This window comes from Culex quinquefasciatus, chromosome 2, assembly GCF_015732765.1.
Source record: "Culex quinquefasciatus strain JHB chromosome 2, VPISU_Cqui_1.0_pri_paternal, whole genome shotgun sequence".
Classification (NCBI taxonomy): Eukaryota; Metazoa; Arthropoda; class Insecta; order Diptera; family Culicidae; genus Culex; species Culex quinquefasciatus.
Genome location: NC_051862.1, coordinates 133096154 through 133108367, shown reverse-complemented (window position 1 = coordinate 133108367; position 12214 = coordinate 133096154). Strand labels below are relative to the sequence as shown.

At 40.9% G+C, this 12214-nt stretch overlaps 1 long non-coding RNA gene across 1 annotated transcript; it reads left to right on the top strand.

Moving 5' to 3' along the window:
* The first annotated feature begins 10353 nt into the window (after positions 1-10353).
* Positions 10354-11053, top strand: LOC119767446. Its single transcript, XR_005277518.1, has 4 exons — positions 10354-10488; positions 10550-10658; positions 10721-10786; positions 10850-11053. It is a non-coding gene; the product is annotated as an uncharacterized LOC119767446 (long non-coding RNA).
* Positions 11054-12214: the final 1161 nt, after the last annotated feature.

Sequence of the window (12214 nt, the reverse complement as noted above, 5' to 3'; positions counted from 1 at the left end):
AAGACACGATGATGGAAGTTAATCTTCGAAAGGAGTGTCCCATTCTTTGGCTGAGGGGTTGAAACCAAGTCAACCCGGCGAGCTTATTATGGCCATGGGAAATGCACGGCCAGGATGGCGGGTTGGAAGACCGGCCGGCCTCAGTCAACGGTGAGGCTGTACAACATTGTTGAAGATTATTGAGAAAAGGCAGTGACGTCGAGATAATGATTAAAAAAAAGGAGCAGGTGGTTATGTTCTACATGACCAATAAGACAAAGAACTTTGTACAAAACTCTAAAAAGTCATTCTATTGTTATTAATATTTTTTAATTCTTTGCCAATTTATTTAATCCTTAATAATTAAAACTAATTTAATGTCTTCAATCATTGACATCTCTGTGAAAATAAATTGCCAGAAAACGAAACTATTGCCAAAACAAGTATGGTTCAGAAAATGTCTATCCCCCCCCAGAAAAAACGGCATCCGGAAATCATGGACCTTACAACCACTATCGAAATGGCAAATTTCATGTCCAGTCTCAAAAACGACATTGCCCCAAGTCGCTTGGTTCGATAAATGTCCTCCCGGAAGAACCTCCCTGAGGGCACTGGCCACTCCTGATTGTGGCCAATCCTGTCAAAATGGCCATTTGCATTGCCAGTATCAAAAACCATGAATTTTGATACCCATATTGCCCCAAGTCGCATGGTTCGATCAAAGTCCCCGGTAGAACCTTCCCTCAGGGCAATGGCCACTCCGGGTGTGGCCAATCCTGCCAAAATGGCAATTTTCATTACCAGTATCAAAAACCTTGAATTTTGATACCCATATTGCCCCAAGTCGCATGGTTCGATAAATGTCCCCCCGGTAAAACCTTCCCTTAAGGCAATGGCCACTCCGGGTGTGGCCAATCCTGTCAAAATGGCCATTTTCATTACCAGTATCAAAAACCATGAATTTTGATACCCATATTGCCCCAAGTCGCATGGTTCGATAAAAGTCCCCGGTAGAACCTTCCCCAGAGCACTGGCCACCCCGGGTGTGGCCAATATCCTACCAGATTGGTCCCAAACCCATTGCCCTAAATCATTCTGGTTTTCGGGTGACCGTCCAACAATCTTTATAAGAACAGAATTCCTCCCAAGTTGGTGCACAACCTGTGTCTATCAATGTGTGGATGTGTGTGTCTGAGCAATAAAATTACCACCGTGAATCCGTCTTTGACGAAACCTCGTAAGGTACTGAAATTTTCTGAGGCTATCTGTTAGCTTAAATAGTTCGCATGAAATGTGGCAACATGGTGCAAATTTTGCGTTGTCTCTTGCTTTCGTGGAACTGTCACGCGAGAATGTTGCACCATGGTTGCCACATTTCATGCGAACTATTTAAGCTAACAGATAGCCTCAGAAAATTTCAGTTTACGAGACTGGTAAAAGACACACACATCCACATTGATGACACCAACTTGAATTCTGGGAAGATTGGACGGTCACCCGAAACCAGAATGATTTAGGCAATGGGGTTGGGACCAATCTAGGATTTGGCACACCCGGAGTGGCCAGTGCTGGAAGGTTCTACCGGGGACTTTATCGAACCATGCGACTTATATGGTATCAAAATTCATGGTTTGATACTGGTAATGAAAATGGCCATTTTGACAGGATTGGCCACACCCAGGCCATTGCCCAAGGAAGGTTTTACCGGGACATTAATCGAACCATGACGGCAATATGGTATCCAAATTCAAGGTTTTGAAACTGGTAATGAACATGGCCAGTTTGACCGGATTGGCCACACGTAGTGGCCAGTGCCTGGGAAAGGTTCTACCGGAGGCATTATTCGAACCATACGACTTGGGGCAATATGGGTATCAACATTCATGTTTTTGAAACTGGTAATAAAAATGGCCATTTTGACCATTTTGATACTGATTGCCTAATTTTGATACCCATATTGCCCCAAGTCGTATGGTTCGAATAATGTCCCCCCGGTAGAACCTTCCCGAGGGCACTGGCCACTCCGGGTGTGGTCAATCCGGTTAAAATGGCCATTTTTATTGACAGTTTCAAAAACCATAAATTTTGAAACCAATATTGCCCCAAGTCGTATGGTTCGATTAATGTCCCCCCGGTAGAACCTTCCCGAGGGCACTGTCCACTCCGGGTGTGGCAAATCCGGGTAAAATGGCCATTTTCATTACCAGTTTCAAAAACCATGAATTTTGATACCCATATTGCCCCAAGTCGTATGGTTCGATTAATGTCCCCCCGGTAGAACCTTCCCGAGGGCACTGTCCACTCCGGGTGTGGCCAATCCGGGTAAAATGGCCATTTTCATTACCAGTTTCAAAAACCATGAATTTTGATACCCATATTGCCCCAAGTCGTATGGTTCGATTAATGTCCCCCGGTAGAACCTTCCCAGAGCACTGGCCACTCCGGGTGTGGCCAATATCCTACCAGATTGGTCCCAAACCCATTGCCCTAAATCATTCTGGTTTTCGGGTGACCGTCCAACAATCTTTATAAGAACAGAATTCCTCCCAAGTTGGTGCACAACCTGTGTCTATCAATGTGTGGATGTGTGTGTCTGAGCAATAAAATTACCACCGTGAATCCGTCTTTGACGAAACCTCGTAAGGTACTGAAATTTTCTGAGGCTATCTGTTAGCTTAAATAGTTCGCATGAAATGTGGCAACATGGTGCAAATTTTGCGTTGTCTCTTGCTTTCGTGGAACTGTCACGCGAGAATGTTGCACCATGGTTGCCACATTTCATGCGAACTATTTAAGCTAACAGATAGCCTCAGAAAAGTACAGGAGGTTTCGTCAAAGACGGATCCACGGTGGTAATTTTATTGCTCACACATCCACACATTGATAGACACAGGTTGTGCACCAACTTGGGAGGAATTCTGTTCTTATAAAGATTGTTGGACGGTCACGAAACCAGAATGATTTAGGGCAATGGGGTTGGGACCAATCTGGTGGGTGGCCAGTTCTGAAGGTTCTACCGGGACTATCGAACCGATTTGGGCAATATGGTATCAAATTCATGGTTTTGATACTGGTAATGAAAATGGCCATTTTGGCCACCCCGTGGCCATTGCCCTAAAGGAAGGTTTTACCGGGACATCGAACCATGCGACTTGGGGCAATATGGGTAAATTCAAGGTTTTGAAACTGGTAATGAACATGGCCAGTTTGACCGGATTGGCACACCCGTAGTGGCCAGTGCCTGGGAAGGTTCTACCGGAGGGGCATTATTCGAACCATACGACTTGGGGCAATATGGGTATCAACATTCATGTTTTTGAAACTGGTAATAAAAATGGCCATTTTGACCATTTTTGATACTGATTGCCTAATTTTGATACCCATATTGCCCCAAGTCGTATGGTTCGAATAATGTCCCCCCGGTAGAACCTTCCCGAGGGCACTGGCCACTCCGGGTGTGGTCAATCCGGTTAAAATGGCCATTTTTATTGACAGTTTCAAAAACCATAAATTTTGAAACCAATATTGCCCCAAGTCGTATGGTTCGATTAATGTCCCCCCGGTAGAACCTTCCCGAGGGCACTGTCCACTCCGGGTGTGGCAAATCCGGGTAAAATGGCCATTTTCATTACCAGTTTCAAAAACCATGAATTTTGATACCCATATTGCCCCAAGTCGTATGGTTCGATTAATGTCCCCCCGGTAGAACCTTCCCGAGGGCACTGTCCACTCCGGGTGTGGCCAATCCGGGTAAAATGGCCATTTTCATTACCAGTTTCAAAAACCATGAATTTTGATACCCATATTGCCCCAAGTCGTATGGTTCGATTAATGTCCCCCCGGTAGAACCTTCCCCAGAGCACTGGCCACTCCGGGTGTGGCCAATATCCTACCAGATTGGTCCCAAACCCATTGCCCTAAATCATTCTGGTTTTCGGGTGACCGTCCAACAATCTTTATAAGAACAGAATTCCTCCCAAGTTGGTGCACAACCTGTGTCTATCAATGTGTGGATGTGTGTGTCTGAGCAATAAAATTACCACCGTGGATCCGTCTTTGACGAAACCTCGTAAGCAGGGAAGGTATTTGCCGATGGGCCTCCAAAAAGCTTTTTAAAATTATTTTCTTCCAGTTAAGGAATTTACTATAATCATGTATGGAGCACTTGTAGATATTTTACTAATGAACAACTTTGTAGAACATTGTTTTGTTCTAAACTGAATGCTGTTGACATTAGAGCGTAAACAAAAATCCCCTCACCATCGCGAGTGAGGGACGCCGATGGTGGCATTTTTAGACATTGTTTACGCTCTAGTGGCAACAGCATTCACTTTGGAACAAAACAATGTTCTACAAAATTGTTCGTTTGCTCAAAATCTACAATTGCTTCATACATAATTATAGTGAATTCTGTAACTGGAAGGTAATAAATCAAACGAGGGCTTCGCGATGGTTTTTTGCCATTTGCCTACCCTGCTCGTAAGGCACTGAAATTTTCTGAGGCTAAGTGCTAGCTTAAATAGTTCGCATGAAATGTGGCAACAGTGGTGCAACATTCTCGCGTGACAGTTCCACGAAAGCAGGAGGCAAGGCAAAATTTGTAAAATGCTCTCAGCCAATCAGCAGCCGGGATTTTTCCTGCATTCATTTTTTATTTTCATCTTAACTTTTGAATACTTTAACAAAGTTTTATCAACTTTGTGAGGTAGTCTACTTGCAATTTAAGACTTCCCCTTTCGTTTGGTGGATAAAGCATGCAGATTGCTTGAATTGGGTGGAAGATATAAACGTTTAAACGATTACACAAATCGTTACACTTTCGCTTCGCGAAATTTTGGATTGACACCCGTAGACAGTGCCCTTAGGACAAAGTTCTTTGTCAAAATGTGTTTTGTGTAGTAACGACGTTGAGTTAAGTTGAGTGATATCCAATTTTTAAATTTAATATTATTTTTTAAACATCTATTATTCAAAGTCGTGAGTTATCTTCAACGACGCCACTGCTTTAATCTCTAACTGAGAGAAAGAGAGTGCAACAGCAAGGGAAAGCTATGCAATGCGTGGGCAATTATGCTCAATCAAAACGCTTTAATATGCTCACGATTGTAGCCATTGCAATCCATGCTGCTGCATTTTGCAGAGAGTAAAACTTCTATATTGAGGGTGGCTGAATGTTGGAAAAAAACGAAAAAAGAAATCCGAATTTGATCCATACTTTCCAAAAACGAAATTACCAGAAAAAAAAATTATAAAACATCACAATGTCATATTATCATGACTTTTCTAGAACCACCCTAATCAAAATCGAAAACACGGGGGCGCATACCTGAGGGACGACTCCGGCCGATGATAATGCGTTTCCCCCTGGGTTTGCGAGACGTGCAAAAAAGCCCCCAAAAGACAAAAAAGAGGCAAGTTTTCCCATTGAAAGCTTTCGGTGCTGGGCGACGGATTTCGTGGGTGGATTCACGCGCAGGTCGAAGGTGGTTAATCGCAATGAAAAGAATTGCTGAATCGGGATGGCCCCGGGCTAGTTCTGCCCTCACTCTCTGGGGGCCGCCGCGGCCGTGGATGGTTGCTGATGGCTGTAGCGATTATCTGTGTGCAAGTTCCTGGCGGCAGCCTCAGCAGCAGCAGCAGCATCAACGGCAATACCAAAACGGCCAGAGCCCTCCCGCGAGACTCAGAAGCAAAAACGGGGTTGCAAAAATCGAAGGCTTTCGCGGGGATAGGGTTTGGTTGAAACGGTTCAACCGGTTTAAGTATGCTTTTTTATGTCAAAATATAATTAAGTTTTTTTAAATATATAGTTTTGATGATTTTTTTATGGATACGCAGAGTGTTTTATATATTGAACATGTCACATATTTATGATTTTTTAGCGTTTCAACTTTATATGAAATAATAAGGCTCATTTTCATTCATTCATAGTTCAGCGACCCTTAAATTCATGCTTACCGGTTACAAGTCTTTATAAATAATTCCATAATTTTAGCCCCGCCATTTTGGCTACCATCATGGATTGCACGTCCCCAGATTATTCTGGAATATTTTAGGTGTCATATTTGAGTTCAGCGACCCCAAACTTGTTAAAATTTAACAATCGGATGCATTTAAAAAACTATTTTGTTAATTTTTAATGCCTGTCGCCATGTTGGACGCCATCTTGAATATCTCGGTTCTTTTAGAAAATCAGGGAAAACAACCGGCAGATTCGGATTAAGGAGGGTCGGTTTAACCTTCACCCAAAACTGGCAGTGCTAGTCCGAGAGAATGATGGTCTCGAGTCGAGAGAATAGTGGTACCATTCACGGACGCAGAGAACACAGCTCGAGATGGGCGATAGAACTATTCTCTCGAGGTTCATTTGCAAAAAAAGTTCATCCGTCAAACAAAAAACCAAAAGTGTTGACAACGGGAATCGAACCAGAGACCTTTTACAAACCAATCCAATGACTTAGCTGCCTCGGCCACCACAGCTTGGTGACCAAGGAGAAGTCAGAAGTCGATGTATGACACTTGTTGGAGATTTATTGATTCAACTAACGAATGAACTCATTTGTTATGATGGTGTGAGTTGGTACCATTATTCTATCGATTTTGGCACTGAGCCCTCAATAAATTTTGAGAGAACGATTATCTCGATTCTGAATTTTGGGTGTTGATCCATTAAAAACTGACCTGTTTCACGATTTGATTCTCAACACTAAAAATAGGCACCTATTTTATTTCGTGCTTTGACAAAGTAGTACAAATAGTATTGATTTGTGGTTCCATAAAAAAAATATAAAAAGTATGTATAAAAGTTATGACAATGAAGAATAAATTGTTATTATAGTTTATAAGTTAGTTTTAAGGTATCCCTTTTCCCTTTTGTACATGTAGGACCTCCTACATTTGAAATCACTGAATAGCGAAAGCTACAATATTTCATGAATAAAAGAAAGTTGCTAGTATTTAAAATTGAGGTGAAAAGTCATCGTTTGTGATTGGACACTCAATAATATTTTAACTGAATGAATGTACATGGAAAAGAAATTTGAATAAATGAAAAAAAAAAGAATAAATTGTTTGGTTTTAAACAAACATACAATATATTTTAGAAGTCAAACTTTTTTTCAAAGAACTGCTCATATTTGAAAAAATGGAAAAGCTCACAAAAATATTACCACTATCAAAAATATGAGAAATTGAGAAGTCGCCTTTTTTAAAGTAGAGCTGATGCATGAAACAATAGTATAACTCACAATATTATTACAAAACAATATTACAAAATATTAATACCAAAACTAATATTTTTTAGGGTATAGTAGAAAACTTCTGAAGAAATGGTTTAAAATTTATCTTGTTTATTTGAAAAAAATACAATTGCTTAAAGGATTGATAAACTCACAAAACAAATAATCAGATTTTTTTTTTTATATATCTCGTGACGGAGGGGCGGTACGACCCCTTCCATTTTTGAACATGCGAAAAAAGCGGTATTTTTCAATAATTTGCAGCCTCAAACTGATAAGATAGAAATTTGGTGTCAAAGGGACTTTTATGTAAAATTAGACGCCCGATTTGATGGCGTCCTCAGAATTCCGAAAAAAATGTATTTTTCATCGAAAAAAACAAAAAATGTTCTAAAAACTCTGCCATTTTCCGTTACTCGACTGTAAAAGTACTCTCGTCTGTGTCAAAATATTATGAAAAAAATCCGCCCCGATTCGTCCCGAATGATGGCACAATTATCATCTAGTAATTCAAATTTGCCAAACTTTATAAAACTTTATAATAAATTCCATACTACATGACCGCTTGCCGGTACCAGTAACCCTTCCCGTTTGCAACCCGAGATGGAGGTGGAGAAAAACGGCCAAGACACTCTCATCTGCGCAACCCCGAGGGTGCACTTGGCATGGCTCTGGCATCGATGCCCAGGTCCCAGCCCCAACAACGACGACGACGAAGAGGCCGCCGCCGCAACCCACACACCCACAGGAAGTTGGCGACGTTCTGGACGGGGTACTGCGGCGTATCCTCGGGGAATTCCTGTACAGCCGCCCTCCAACAATTTTCGAACGTTCATGGCGTATTGTTTCCGACGTTCGTCGTCTTTTGAAGTCTAAGTGGGGTCTCTCATTGAACCGTGCGCGCTCTCTGACTGATTGTAATTGTTGGCCAGAACCGCGCCCGATTAGAATCTGAATGCCCGTCATATGAATGAAAAAAAGGAAGACTTATGAGAGAGGGGGGTTTCATGCTCTCGAAAAGAATAGAACATCGATCGGGGATCACATTATTGAGACGTCTCCACTCGAACGATTATCTACGCATATCAGATTCATCTGGCGGCGGCATCGACTTGAACGGCAATGTTGGAGGTATTATGATTTGCCAGCATATCGTCGCGTTGGGGAGATTAAAAGGAAACGCACCCAGCCAGGTTCTCACGGTTTTGGTTCCGACGATCTTCGGGTTGGCGCCCACACAAGGCTTGTGCACGAATAAGTCCATAGCGATTGTAATTTGAATAAAATTGCGATAAAATTAACGAATCTGTAATGGCACCATTGGCATCCTGATGGGGCGTCATCCTTTAAGAACGTTACGCTTCAAGGGAAGAAGGTATGTGAGACTGTGGTGTCAAAACAAGTTTGTGAAATATTGAGTTTATATTATATTAAGAAATACAATGTACAAAACTATTAAAAAGAGTTAAGAGTGGCCGTCACGTGAGACATAAATTTACGCTAAATTCTTAATAAGTCACCTCCAGCGATGTCAAAAGACCTTTGTGTTATCTTTATTTGCAATTTAAGCCCATTCCGTCAGATGACCGTGCACTTCATACACTGCGTAAGCTCCGTTCCGCGTGCCGTGCGATATATGATAGTCTTTAGCAAAACAGCCCAAGTTCCGCGTGGTATTGCGCTGACAGCAGGAATATAAATGGCATCTGATAAGCGGGAGTACTGTTTTTCCTTTCCATCATTTGAAGCTCTAGAAGACACACTTCTTAGGAATCCCTTTTGGCGAGATGCAGTTAGGATTTTGGGCTGGTTTGAAGTTTAACGCTGCGATATTCTTATTTCATCGCTTCACTCGAGTCCGAGAGGAAGTGCTAGCCGATGGAACAACATAATTTACAATGTTTGAAAAATGAAGAAAAAATAAACATGTTCTTTGGAGGGATTTTATTTCCTCTGGAAGCGGAATGGAACGTTAAAAAACGAACAGTTTAACCTCGAAAAGTGCCGAAAATTACTATCAGATAAAAAGAATCCACAAACATCCAGCTTTTAAACTACAATTCTGTCGATATTTCGTCGCTTGTGTGCTATCTTGAGACACGTCTGCTGTAAAAAGATAGGACGTGTCACAAGATGCACACAAGCGACGATTTACTAACACTTATGCAAAACTGTACGAAGCATGACTGTACGTTAAAAGAAACACAAAAGCCGTACGCGCGCGCCTCTTTTCTTACAGAACAAAAGACGAGCCGCATGCCATTGTATACGAGGAAATTTCTTTTGTTTGGGCGTGTAAACAATTTTGGGGAATTTCCCGGTGACGACCTGTGCCGTGCGGCGAATGTCACTGCAGTGAACCAAAAAGTGTTTCGTGCTGGAATTTTAGGAATTCTTGCGCCCTAATTTGTAAGGCTCTGGAAGTGAACAAAAAATGTGTGAGTTTTTTTTATAGAAGGTTAGATATTAGGGTGTCCCAAAAAACGCGATGATCATAATGTCGAATGCCAGAAGGAGGAAAGGTTGAAAATACATATGGTCAAAAGTAAATCAAGTATAAAACATTGCTTAATCCACCTTTAGGTGATTGGTGCCTTCCTCACATTCATATAGTGAATATCTTCATCCAGAATTGCATCATTCCTCCTTAACATGTTTAACAAATTAAGCTTCAATACTCTATCTTTCGGTAGGGTTTTCAGTTCTTCAATCCTATTGGCTCATCGGTGAGGTCTTTTGATAACTTATCAAACGATAGTTCGCATGATAGATCCGGACAACGTTTTCATCAAAATATCTGAGATCCGGCCTCTAAAAAGTGTATAAACAACACTAAAGTGCATATAACTTTTGATATGGTTATCAGAACTTTGATTTTTTAGGCTCATTTGAAAGGTTGTAACCTATCGCTTGTACGTAGTACAATCTCTGGTTACAATGCTTCGCATCATCCTGTCAAACTGAACCGTAGGGACAAGTTAGGATATTGTAATCAACCATTACACTTAAACAACATACAAAACATGGTATCCCTATTCCTAAAACGGTTAGCACGACTCACATCTCTTGGAGCAATTTTCGAAATACGCAAGAACAAAGACTTAAAATTAATAAAAGGGACCTCGTCAATTTGAATCGTCCTCATTTGCCGCTACCGACCAGAGTCCGTTACACATACTCTGGTCAAACGAAGAAATTGTGAACGTTTTGTAATTTAAAGTGCTGTGAATATCTGTTATTTGTACCCAGCATTCCTGTAGCCGGCGAAATGGTAAATTTAGTTCTTGTATTTTTGAGTCGTGTCTAATTAGTGTCTTAATTGTTAATTGTAGTGTCAGGGAGTTGGTCCCAACCCGCACCATCCAAACTAACCGTCAAGGACCGCGCTCTTTGCTAAAAGTGGTCGTTTGGTTGGTGGTGCAAGGAGGTAACAAGATTGTGGTAAATATTAAAACAAAACGTTAAAGCTAGAAAAAGTGATTAGAAATGAACTCCCTTCACAGAACCTCCAAGTTGGCAGAGCGCGCCAACCCGAGAATCTGTTAGAGCGCAATGGCGGAGGCCATCCGGTGAGTTCATTGTTACCACAGTTACACAAAGCACAAGTACTAAACCAAAACTTAAACGTACAGGTTTTTTTTTCTACCAAAGACAAAGACACAAAACCAAAGACACCAAAACCGTTGCTGCGCCAGGCCTGGCCGGAGGAAGAACCTCCGACTTGACTCGACCACCGCGGGATACACTAGAACACACGAACACACACACACATGGTTAGGTTAGTTTTAAAACGACGAAAAACAATAAATTAGGACAGTTAAATGCAATAAACATGACTTTTTCCATAACCCAAAGCGACGATCTTTTGTGATTCTTTTTGCCAGGACAGTGCGATTAGCTGAATCGAACCAGGATTGTGAAAGGGTAGGTACAATTCTCCTTCCCCACGTCAAATGTGAGCAGTTGCAGATCTTTACATCTCTCTCTCATCTCCAAGAGTCTCAAGTTCTGGTTTTTATTTAATTTTTAATTAATGAGCTAGTGGTGGTTATTGCCCCCTAGTTCGTTATTACAAATGGCGCCCAACGTAAATTAAGTAAGCTTTTTTATCTGTTTGGCAGAATATTTGGTCAAAATTTTATTTTTGTGTGTGCAGTTAATATGTTCAATGATGTATTTCTGTTCATTGAGTTCTGTTTTTTTTCTGCTTTTCTGTTTGTACATCGTTCGCTTCACACATACTACTTCAAAATCAATTTAAATATCAACATTGTCTTTGTCTATCTTTATTGCCTCCAGTCCCGATCGATCGGTCTGGGTACGGCACACAATAGGTTTGAAAACCGGATCGGCCCAGCTGTTATCGGACTCTGCAGCCAAAAAGAGACCGGTAGAATTTCATAAGGAACAAAAGAGACAGAACAATAAAAACTTCGCGATCACCGAACCTTGTGTCTACGACGATCAGTCGAGATTCGGTCGTCGCGAGAGCAACATTGCTCTAATTTCAAAAAAAAAAAGTTGTAAATATCGGTCGGAAAACAAAATAGTGAAAATAATAAGAAAATCGAAAAAAAAAAACAGTGCAATAGTGAAACAAAAAAAAAAAAAAAAGAAAAGAAATGTGAAAAATTGTGATATTTTATTTAAAAGAAGATCTGTGACAAAAAAAGAAAAATAATAAGTCAACAACAGAGTGGATGTAGACCCCACGGGATTTCTGTTGGTTGATTATTTGTCCTTGTTATTTATATTTGGTAAGTTTTTGTGCACTTTGAAAACCTTTTTTAAACGAAATGTAATTTATTGCACAACAAACTGATTCAATTCCCCTTGTTTTTTCGTCGCTCTTTGTTTATCAGAGCTGACGATGTAGAACAATAGCCTTTGTGTTGTCTTATGTACTTCTAGTCTATTTTGGACTCTGTTTGTGTATATAAGATGACAAAAAAAATGATTAAGGGTGGTTCTAAGGATAAATAAAAAAAAATATTTTT